The 10,386-nt window shown below is 52.5% G+C and overlaps 1 protein-coding gene across 3 annotated transcripts in view; it reads left to right on the top strand.

The window, feature by feature from the left end:
- The window catches only part of ITPK1 (inositol-tetrakisphosphate 1-kinase), a 179,998-nt gene that overhangs the window by 77,155 nt on the left and 92,457 nt on the right, over window positions 1–10,386 (top strand). Inside the window, exon 1 of one of the 3 annotated variants that reach the window (XM_037745174.1) lies at window positions 3,484–3,605. The exons of the other annotated variants lie outside the window; for them this stretch is intronic. The gene's annotated coding sequence lies outside the window, so the exon portion shown is untranslated. Of the gene's footprint in view, window positions 1–3,483; window positions 3,606–10,386 lie in introns of those variants that run through there. 3 annotated transcript variants of the gene reach the window in all.

Here is a 10,386-nt window from a genome sequence, read left to right as displayed (position 1 = left end):
CTCCCCTCTCTTACCCCCCTGCCCTGTCCTTGTACCCCAGGCCACAGTGAAGGACATTGGTCCCAGACCCTGCTTTTGTAGGAGAAAGCAAAGCCCTGCTTTGTGTAGCTGAAACCCAGGCTCCCCATTGTCCACCCTGACACAGACCCTCTGAGTCCTCAGTTATCTGGCCTGTAAGTGGCTGTGAAGTCTGTCTTGCTTCTCCTCCCAGAGAAATTGTGAGTATAAAAAGCCTGCCAGACGTGTGGATATGCGGTTTTAAAGATTAAGGCAGTTTAACCAAAAAGAACAAAACATTGCCTGAGTTAATAGAAGTGGCACTGGGCGTTCTTCCCGTCAGCCTGAGTTGGAGGTGGGGTGCCTCCCAGCAGGGGCTGGCAGGGACACCAACATGCGCTCTGACCTTATCCAGAGAGTTTCCGGGTGCTCTGCACAGCGGGACACCCTCTGGAGGAGGCCCTGTGGGGAGGGCAGAGGGCCAGTAAGAATATTCAGTGGCCTTGGAGAAGCCAAGGTGCCATTTGTCCCCTCCCACCCACCCTGCACTTCGTGTACTGAAACTGATAGCAAGGAAGACTTGGCAGGGAGAACCCCCAGTTTAGCTCCTCTAGTGTTGTTGAGGCTGAATACCAGCCGACAGCCTGCTGGCCTGCTGGGGGGTGTGGGGCTGAGAGGGCCTCAGTGACTTATCACAGCGACCCTGTGAGGTGTAGGTGTGTCTGGTCCCCCATTCCGTGGTCATGGAAGCACAGTGGGGTTTAAGTGACCAGCTAAGTCTGCAAGCAGCAGAGTCAAGATTCCAGAATCTGTGGTCTGACACCAAGCACCTTTGTTTTGTAGATATACAAAGTCTCCAGCAGGCACAGGGTGGAAGAGGAGGTTTTTGTTAATTTTTTTTGTAGATAAGGGATCTTGCTGTGTTGCCCAGGCTGGTCTTGAATTCCTAGGCTCAAGTGATCGTCCTGCCTTAGCCTCGCAAAGTACCGAGATTATAGGCGTGAGCTACCATGACCGGCGAAAAAAGAGGAGGCGTTTTGTTGACATGGATTGGGAGAAGGCTGAGTAGCTGAGAAGGCAGAGAACAGCCTCTGTAGAACGAGCAGGTAGGGGTGTTTCTGGGTATCGTGAGCGTGGAGTGAAGGGGAGAGGGAACCTAAAGCATGCTGGCGCCAGAGCCTGTGCAAAAGGCCTGTGCCTAGAACATTCCGGGTGTCATTTAGTAGGAAAGGGGAAGTCAGTGGTGGGCTTTTGAGTTTGGCAGCACCCCCATGAGAGCTGGGCGTATGTAGGTGGATGTTGTAGTCATGGCAGCAGGATCAACAGTGGTGGCAAAGGGAACTTACTCCCATCTTTTGGTGCTCAGTTCAGAGAAAAAATGAGCAAGAAATAGGTCACAGGTTTTAGGAACAGTATTAGGGTATCTTATTTTCTGGTATGTCCAGGGAATGCCATTTTCCACTGGATGCATTTTTTAGATATTTGCTTGGAGCTTATGACCTTGTCTTCAGAAGAATGGTTTTCCAGTGTTAAACATATATCTGGTCCGGCATGGTGGCTCACACCTGTGATCCCAGCACTTTGGGATGCTGAGGCAGGTAGATCACTTGAGGTCCTTGAGGTCAGGAGTTCGAGACCAGCTGGGCCAACATGTAGGAACCCCGTCTCTACTAAAAATACAAAAATTAGCCGAGTGTAGTGGCACACGTCTGTAATCCCAGCTACTCGGGAGGTTTCTCCAGTTGTGGCCTCCGCTCCCCCAAGCTCTCGCAGTTACTGACCTTGGGCTCCTGGGGAGGGCAGATCTCACTGACGCCACCATTGCTTTTGTAGGAGAATCACTTGAACCCAGGAGGTGGAGGTTGCAGTGAGCTGATCTTGCACCATTGCACTCCAGCCTGGGTGACAGAACAAGACTCTGTCTCAAAAATAAATAAATAAATAAAATAAACATGTATCCCACTCTTCTTTCCCCTCTAAAAGAGAGTATATGTGTATAATATAATAATTTTTTTGTTATTTATAACTGTACGATTAGAAAAAATCAAATATTAAAAGGCAGGGAATTGATTAAATAAATTATGCTTGATTTACCTTTTAATGATAATGCTTTAGAAGAATATCTAAAGCTTGGCTGGGCGCGGTGGTTCACGCCGGTTATTCTAGTACTTGGAGAGACTGAGGCAGGTGGATCACCTGAGGTCAGGAGTTTGAGACCAGCCTGGCCAACATGGTGAAGCCATGTCTCTACGAAAAATACAAAAATTAGCTGGGTGTGGTGGTACATGCCTGTAATCCCAGCTACTTGGGAGGCAGAGGTTGAAGTGAGTCAAGACTGCACCACTGCACACCAGCCTGGGCAACAGAGCAAGACTCCATCTAAAAAGAAACAAAGAATATGTATTGTCACAGGAATATGTTCACTATAGCTTGTTAATTAAAAAGTAGGATCCAGATGTTTGTGTAGTATAATTTCAGTGTTAGCAATGATATTAAAAACTTGGAGGGGTATGTTATGTAATACAAATGCTATGGACTATCTCTGAGATTAAGTTAAAATTTTTTAGTTCCTGAGTAAGTAACTGAGAATATAAACATCTCTTACAATGGATATACATTAATTTGATCAGAGAAAAAAAAGACAGTTTTTTGAAAAGCTGCATTACTTTGTAGACACGGCCGGTATCCTTCCGTTCTGCCTGAGTCTCACCGTTTCCACTGCAGGAGGCAGCTGGGTCACATTCAGGGTTCGAAGGGCCCCAGGTGGCACTCCTCAGTCTTCTTTGTCTTTAGCATCCAGATCACACCTGGAAGCTGAGCTTGACTCTCAGCCCCAGGCTTGCCAGTGGGAGTTCTTGAGCCCTGGGCCTGGCCTTGGACTCCCATTGTGAAGTGGAGCCAGCCTGGCAGGTGGCTGCTCAGATGAGCATGTAAGGTGTGTCTAGGCTGCTGGGGCCTGAGGCTACATCCTGAAGCTTCCCTGGGCCTTCAGCCAGTGGCTGCTATTTATTCTAGCAGTGAAACCCAACCATCACATTCCTTGAAATAGCTTTAATAACTCTTACTAAATTTTGAATTTTCAGTGAGTTTGGCCATGACCATCTGAAGGAAAGGCAGACCACCCCCCGCCCCACCACACACACACCCCCATGGTGAAATGCAGGCAGGACCTGACATCCTGGGCTGAGAAGTGCTGGCCTTCTCTTTTCCTGTCAACACTGCCCCGTTGACCATGCAAGGGGCGTGGAGATGCCATTGTCCCGAGATCAGGGGGTTGGCAGAGAGGTTTGCTGTGGTCAGGGGCTTCCTGTGTAGGCCCCAGGGAATGGAACTGGCCTGGCTCAGAGCAGGAGCCACGCAGGGAGCAGGGAAACAGCCTTCCAGGGCTTCCCTGGTCCAGCTGCCTGGCCCTGTGGGCTCTTCTGAGGACAGAGCCCTGACAAGCGAGGGTCAGCGCCCAAGAAAAAAGGAGTATTGTTAGGGGGTGGGGCCAGGGGAACAGCCAGGGTATTGTCGCCCAGCCGGGAGGCTCTGTGTGTTCCATGGCTTTCCCAGCTCCCCGACAGTCACAGGCACTGAGGTTTGGGGCTTCCACCCTCTGACAGCATGTAGGTCCCTTTCTGGCAGCCGCCAGCATCTCTCATCCCTTCTCTGCTCTGCTCTGGGGGGATTTTTCTTAACATTTCTGAGTTCTGGGGGCCGCATCCTCCCTCGCCCTCCCCTGTGGTATTGAGATGAGTGGGAGAGAAGGCGGTGTGGGCTGTTGGTAATGATCCCAGAGCCTGGAGAATAGGGGCAGTGTTCCTGGGGGAGAGCTATCACCCGGCCCCTGGGGTGCTAAGCCTGATGAGTCACGAGGGGTGTGGGCCTCAGAACGCTGGGGAGACTGGCTGGGCATCGGGGGATGTGGGGAGGCTGCCACCAGCAGACATCGAGAGCCGCGGGGGTCAGATGGAACACGTGCTCCCACCAGCCTCTCGGAGGAGGTCACGTGTTTGCCATTGTTGGCTGTGTCTGACATGTGGGAAAGCACTGTGAATACTCAGGAGCCTGTCACGTTTACTCTCTCAGCGTCTTTGGTTTATCTTAAACCTCAGTGAGATGTTGGCAGTTCTTCTCACGCTGTCACAGAGCGTGACCTTGTGGCCTCGACCACATGCACTTTAGACATTGCAGTCCACTGCAGTGTGCAGTCCTCCTGGGGCAGGGCTGGTGGCTACAGCAGGATGGGGACAGTGTTCCTCCAGTTGTGGCCTCTGTTCCCCACAGCTCTTGGAGTTACTGACCTTGGGCTTCTGGGGAGGGCGCAGGTCTCACTGACGCCACCATTGCTTTTGTAGCCCTTTCTTGGAAGGGGTGGCCTTGGGCTTGGTGAGTACTCCCCGCCTATTTCTAAACTCTGAGGATGCCCCTCAGGAATGAGAAAATTTCAAATTAGTCATCATCAAGTGCTGGAGTCCAGCTGGGAAGACGCAACCACTTGGCACCACATGCACCACCTGGGCCCGCCACCTGCAACCCAGGCCCTGGGCCTCTCTGGGCTCCTGGCGAGGCCCTAGGCCTAGCTAGTTTCTGGTGGGAAGTGACAGGGCCAGTAACTGAAGCAGGAGGCTCTGGTCCATAGGACCTGGGCAGGCTGAAACCTGCCTCTACCATCATCTGGTCTCCAGAAGGGTGAGGTGACTGTTCACAGTGCTGCCAGGCACCAGGCCCTGGGCAGCTGCGGTTGTTTCCATCCTGGGTCTTGTGCAACACCTGGTAGACCACTGCTTCCCACTCACCAGTGTCAGAGCAGCCAGGCGGGTTTCTGCGGCCTGAGCCCCCTCCCTCCTGATAGTCCTGTTTCCTAGGCAACGCTGCGTCTTTGGCCATCTGTTGACCTCTCATTCCCCTTGGCTTCTCAGTGCAGAATTTCCATAGCACATCAGTCTGCACCAGTGATCTCTGGTGTACGTCTACAGATATACACACCCATGAGAGATGAGGGAGGCGTCCCACTGTCCTTCAAGGCTCAGCTTACCTGCCACCTCCTCTGAGTCAGCTTCTGACTGCCCCATGTGAATACCTGTGCCTGCCTTTGTATGCTCACTGCACTCTTTTGGGTCATTCTGAAAGAGCCTTCATTTTATTTTGCCTCACTGGCCCAACGGCCAACCCTGTCTGCCCTTGAGGCCATCCCTGCCACCCTGCTGCAGCAGTAAGTCCACAGCGGGGGCTTGGGTTCTATTTGTTGAATCAATGTCTCCAACGTCATGTGACCAAGGTCCCACAGATCAGCAGCCTAGTGAGCTGAGAGCTCAGATGAGCTCATCTGTGTGTTTCAGAGCAGGTGGTGGGCAGAGGACAGCAGGCTGTTGTCCTGAAGCCTCCAGAGCCTAGCAGAGAAGAGGAAGGAACCAAAAGAAGGAGGTGTGTGTACCTTGTAGGACTTGCTTTGTCGGTGTAGGTGCCCAGAGGCCAGGTTGGAGGGAACCATTGAAAGCTGGGTCTTATAGTGCAGGCCCACACGGGGCATAGCCCCCTGGGCACTGGCAGTGTCCACTGCCCATGTGTGCTGGGGCCTTGCCAGCCTTCTCTGCTGCCAACCTGGCTTCTCTACCCACCCTCAGTGGGCATGACTTCCGCTTCCATCTCAGTTTCTGCTTCGCCCTTGCTTGGTGGGTCATTATGTGCCCATTTAGCCCACATAGACTTTCACTGAGTCCCCACCTTCACGCAGGATGTCCTAGGGGCACCCAGGGGCACACAGGTGGCTCAGGCCAGCCTGCCCTCTAGTGGGGAGCACAGTAGACAGATCTTCTAGCCCAGGGGGTCCAGCTGTGGTGGAGCCTGCCTCCCCATTCCATTCTTAGAGAGGCCTCCGAAAAGCACGGGAATATAGGTGCGAAGGCACGGACTGGGCAGAGGGGTCAGAGTTGCCCTTTGAGCGGGCCTGTAGGGTCCCCAGAAGAGTTTTCTGGGTCAGAATCAAGAGACTCGGGAGCCTCTGCATCTTATGAGCCCAGTCACTTTGCCTCTGGTTGGGGTAGGTTTTCCAGAACGTTTTCCCACTCCGACAGAGAGAGGGAAGGTGGTTGCCATGGGAACCCCTGGCTGCTGCAGGCGCTGTGTGGCTGACGCCACCTCCCAATTCTACGTGCTGCGGGCAGGATGTGAGGGAGGCCACCTGGGAGGAAGGTGTCGGGCAGGGCTTAACACGACCCACTGGGAAGTAGTAGATAGCTTTTGGAGCTCACACTTTGGATAGGGTGCTGTGGGTCCCAGGCATCAGAGTTCACTCTTTCTCCCCCATTTCTGAGTTTGGAGAAAGGCTACCAGCCAGTGCCTCAACCCTACCTGTCACCGGAAGAGGTCCTGTGTGTGCCCCCTGCCCAATTCTCAGCCCCCAGTCCCGCAGCCGCTGTGCTGTCCTGCTTCTCTTTCTGCCTCCCCCGCTCATGATTCCTGCCCTAACTGTAGCCCTAGCTGTAGCCCTCTCCACCTAGCAACCCTGTGCTTCCCGAGAGCCCTCCTGTGCCCACCACACACCCACATGCACATGCATCACATTTACACATGCCGTTCCCTTCCAGGACTAACCCTCCCTGGTTCCCAAGGCTCTGGGGACCAGTGGGTATGTGTCTGTCTCTCTCCAACGCCTCTTTCTCCTCTCTGCCTTTCCTTAGACACGTACCTCTTACCTCCTGTGTGACCTGGCTTCCTCCATGAAGCATTCTTTGGTTTTCTCAGCAGGACCCTCCTCTCCCCAAGGCTCCCACTGTTCCTCTACCAGGCCTGCCCTGGGACCCTCTCTCCCTGGTGGTCACTGTTGACTGATTGCTCATCAGTGTTCCCTCTCTAGACCCTGGTTCCGATGCCTGTGCCCAGCAGGGCTGGGCCCACAGGAGGTGCTGGGGAATGTAGGGGGGTGTCGGCTGCCATGGGCCTTTGAGAAAGCCTCCTTCCTTCTCTGGTTAGTAAGTTATTGCAGCAAGGCAACGCAGCCCTGCACATTGATGCAGCTTTTCTTATTTTCCTTTCCACAAGGCTCACAGGTCACATGGCCACTGCTTCAGAGTCACTGAGGTGCCACTGTGCCATCGCAGAGTTGGTTTATCTTAACACCACCCCCCTAGGAAACCTCCCTCCACCCCGTCCCTAGGACTGGCTGAGATGACCTTCGGTCCTACTGTCACCTGTAGGATTGCAGGAATAACAGATGACGCTTAGTCACAGGCCTCAGCAAAATCTGGGACCCAACCGATTTGAATGTGCTGATTTCATGTGTAGACCCTGGGAAAACCGATGCCTACACCTTTCTCAAGCCCTTGCAGGGGACTGGCACAGATCTGCTCTCACCCTGAGTCCCTCTGGGTGTCTGTGTCCACGCCTTCTCAGCAGCTCACAGCTGTGCTGCCCAGGGAGATGAAGCCCACCAGCTCCTTTGCCAAAGGGCTCACCCCCTAGAGAAAAGTGCTGGCTTTGCAGGGTGCACAATCTGATTTGTGCTGGCCTTTGTCCCCTGTTTCCCTGAGCAGCTGCTCAGAGCTGTGGTGTACGCTGCAGTCTGAAGAGTGCAATGGCCCCATCATGAGTCCCAGTGACTCACCAGGGTCACATCCAGAGCGGGGTGGATGTGCGCCCTCCTGGGTAAGGCTAATCAGAAGATATTCAAGGGCATCAAGCTGCCCTGCCCAGCATGGTGCGTATATAGTCCCCGGGGGACTTCCTCCCATCAAGGGTGGGGCAGGTCAGATGTGGGTCAGTAAACTTCTGTGTCCTGGCAGCATTCTCTGGAATTCTCCCAAGCGAGTACACAAGGGTTTCAGTGTCAGCTTCTTCCCCTCTGCAAATCTCCATGCGCATGAACATATCAAAGTACCTGAGAAGTCCTGCAGCAAAGCTTCTACTTAGCTTGACACAACGTGGAGCCTTTGCAAATGATTTTGAGTACTGAACTTCCCCTTTTCATGCAGTGTTTAAGAAAAATATTAATACTGCTTTATTATTATTATTATTATTTTTGAGATGGAGTCTTGCTTTGTCGCCCAGCCTGGAGTGCAGTGGCACAATCGCAGCTCACTGCAATCTCCGCCTCCTGAGTTCAAGTGATTCTCCTGCCTCAGCCTCCCGAGTAGTTGGGATTACAGGCATGTGCCACCATGCCTAGCTAATTTTTGCATTTTTAGTAGAGATGGGGTTTCACTATGTTGGCCAGGCTAAGCCACCATGCCCAGCTCCATTACTAATGTTGTATCAAATACCAGTTTGGAAACTGCCTCAAGGAATGCTCTCTTTGGATTAGAAAGCAATGAATATAGAAAGAGTACAGCGTCAGGGCTTAAATAATAATCTGTGCAGGCTTTGTAGGAATCTGAGTCAGAGTTTCCCCTCCTTATTGTTGAAAAGGATGCATAGAAAATGTTTTTGGCTTGGAGAATTCTTCGCCACTGTGGCTGGGGCTGCCAGTTGCCATTCTAGGGGGAACATGGAGATGAAGCAGACATTGAGATATGTTTTTTGTTGTCAGCAAAAATAAACATCTCAGGCCAGAAACCGGGGCATGGAAGGGAGAAGTTTGGGGACATGAAGTTGGAATCCCACTTGGGGATGGGCACTTATTCTCCTACCACCACGTCTTGCAGCCAGCGACCAGAAGGCCTTTGTGGGGTCTGGGGCCCTCATTAAAGCCCAGGCCCCCAGGTTCCAGACAAGGGAAATGATGGCTCGAGTTCCCACGGCAAGTCAGTGCCAGGCTCCGGACCCCTGGCCCGCTGCCCTCTTGGAAGCATCATGGTTTCTGAAAATCTTACCCAAGCCCCTTGTTCCGTGAGGCCACAAACATGGCAACTGCCATGTATGAAGGGCTTACAGCCTGTACCAGGCAAGGTGCTGATGGCTCACCTGTGTTGATATCCACAGCAGTCTCTCCAAAGGGACTGAGGCGTCTAACTCCCTCACTCGTGGTCCTTTGCTAGCTTCCCCCACTCTGAGGACACTGACTCCTAATCGTGCTCCACCTCTTTGTCCCCCGTCCCCTGCACCCACGTTGGCCTCCTCTGCTCAGGACCCTGCACTTACCTTCTTCTTATTGAGAACATTCTTCCCCAGGTCCCTCCTGGGCCTTCTTGCCCAGGCCTTCCTTAGAGAGGCCTTGGATTCATTTGCCAGTGCCGCTGTCACAAAGGACCACAAACTGGGCAGCTTAAATGGCAAAAATGCACCCCTCCCATTCTGGAAGCTAGAAGTCTGAGATCCCACTCAGGGCTCCTGAGGTGTCTCTCCCTGCTGGGGGTGAATCGCCAGCTGTCTTTGGTGTTCCTGGGAACGTAGAAGCATCACCCTAAATCTCTGCCTTCATTATGATGTTTCTCCTTTGTGCTGGTCTGTGTCTAAATTTCCCCACCCTACTGTGGTATGACCTCATCTTAACAAGTGTCATCTGCAAATACCCCATTTCCAAACAAGGTCATGTTCTGAGGTACTGGGGGTTAGGACTTCAACATACCGTTTTTTGGGGGGACACAGTTTAGCTTGTATGAGGCCTTCTCTGATGAGTGCTCCCCATTCCCGTCATGCCCTCTGCACTTCGTTGATATTGCAGCCCTTGGCGGCACCCACAGTCACTTCATTTACTTGTTTGTTGTCTGTCTTTGCACTAGGGTGTGAGTATGAGCACAGAGGACAGGGACCTGGTGGTCATCTTCAGAGCTTGAGTAATGCCAGGCACAAAATTACTCTGTTCAATTAATCACTCAGTGAATGAGTGTGTGAGTGAATGAATGAATGCATGAATGAGAGGAAACACAGCCCCCTGAAGCAAGTACTATTGTCTTCCCCATCCATCACTCACACAAACTGAGGCTTTGAGAAAACCAGAGCAGAGTAAAGAACAGGCTTTTGTGTGTGATTCATGAAGCAGTAACGGTTTCTCTTTTATTTACTTTTTGGATAAAGGGCAGAAGCAAGAAGGGTGGCTGTAGCTGCATTCTTGATGTTTTCAGAGTTTGTCAAGTGGGACATGTCACCTCATTTTATTTTTGCACATTCTCCAGTCAGCTCTACGGAGTGTAAATGCGGAGTGCTGCTCTCACAGCCCCAGTTCCCACGTTTGCGTTGGGAGTGCAGCATGCATTGCGCGCTAACTTCATGCTTACCATCTGGGAGGGAAGTTGGGATCCGGGTGGTTCAGTGCTGGATCTGAAATCCTCTGTGGGAAGAGCAGGGAGACAGGGTAGTCGGGTGTCTGGAAGTGGGTAGCAGCCTTTGAATTGATCTGGCTGAGAGCTCAGATAGAATTCCATCCTCCGCCACAGCACATGTGTTCAGCTTTGGGACAGTCACATGTGGTGCCCTGAAGGCTATCTGCTGGGGACTGTCAGTGGCTTCCTCTGTTACCCTCACCTTGTC

Source organism: Cebus imitator, unplaced genomic scaffold (assembly GCF_001604975.1).
Source record: "Cebus imitator isolate Cc_AM_T3 unplaced genomic scaffold, Cebus_imitator-1.0 Scaffold193, whole genome shotgun sequence".
Classification (NCBI taxonomy): Eukaryota; Metazoa; Chordata; class Mammalia; order Primates; family Cebidae; genus Cebus; species Cebus imitator.
Note: the sequence above shows the minus strand (reverse complement) of the source record. Positions and strands in the feature narration are given on the sequence as shown.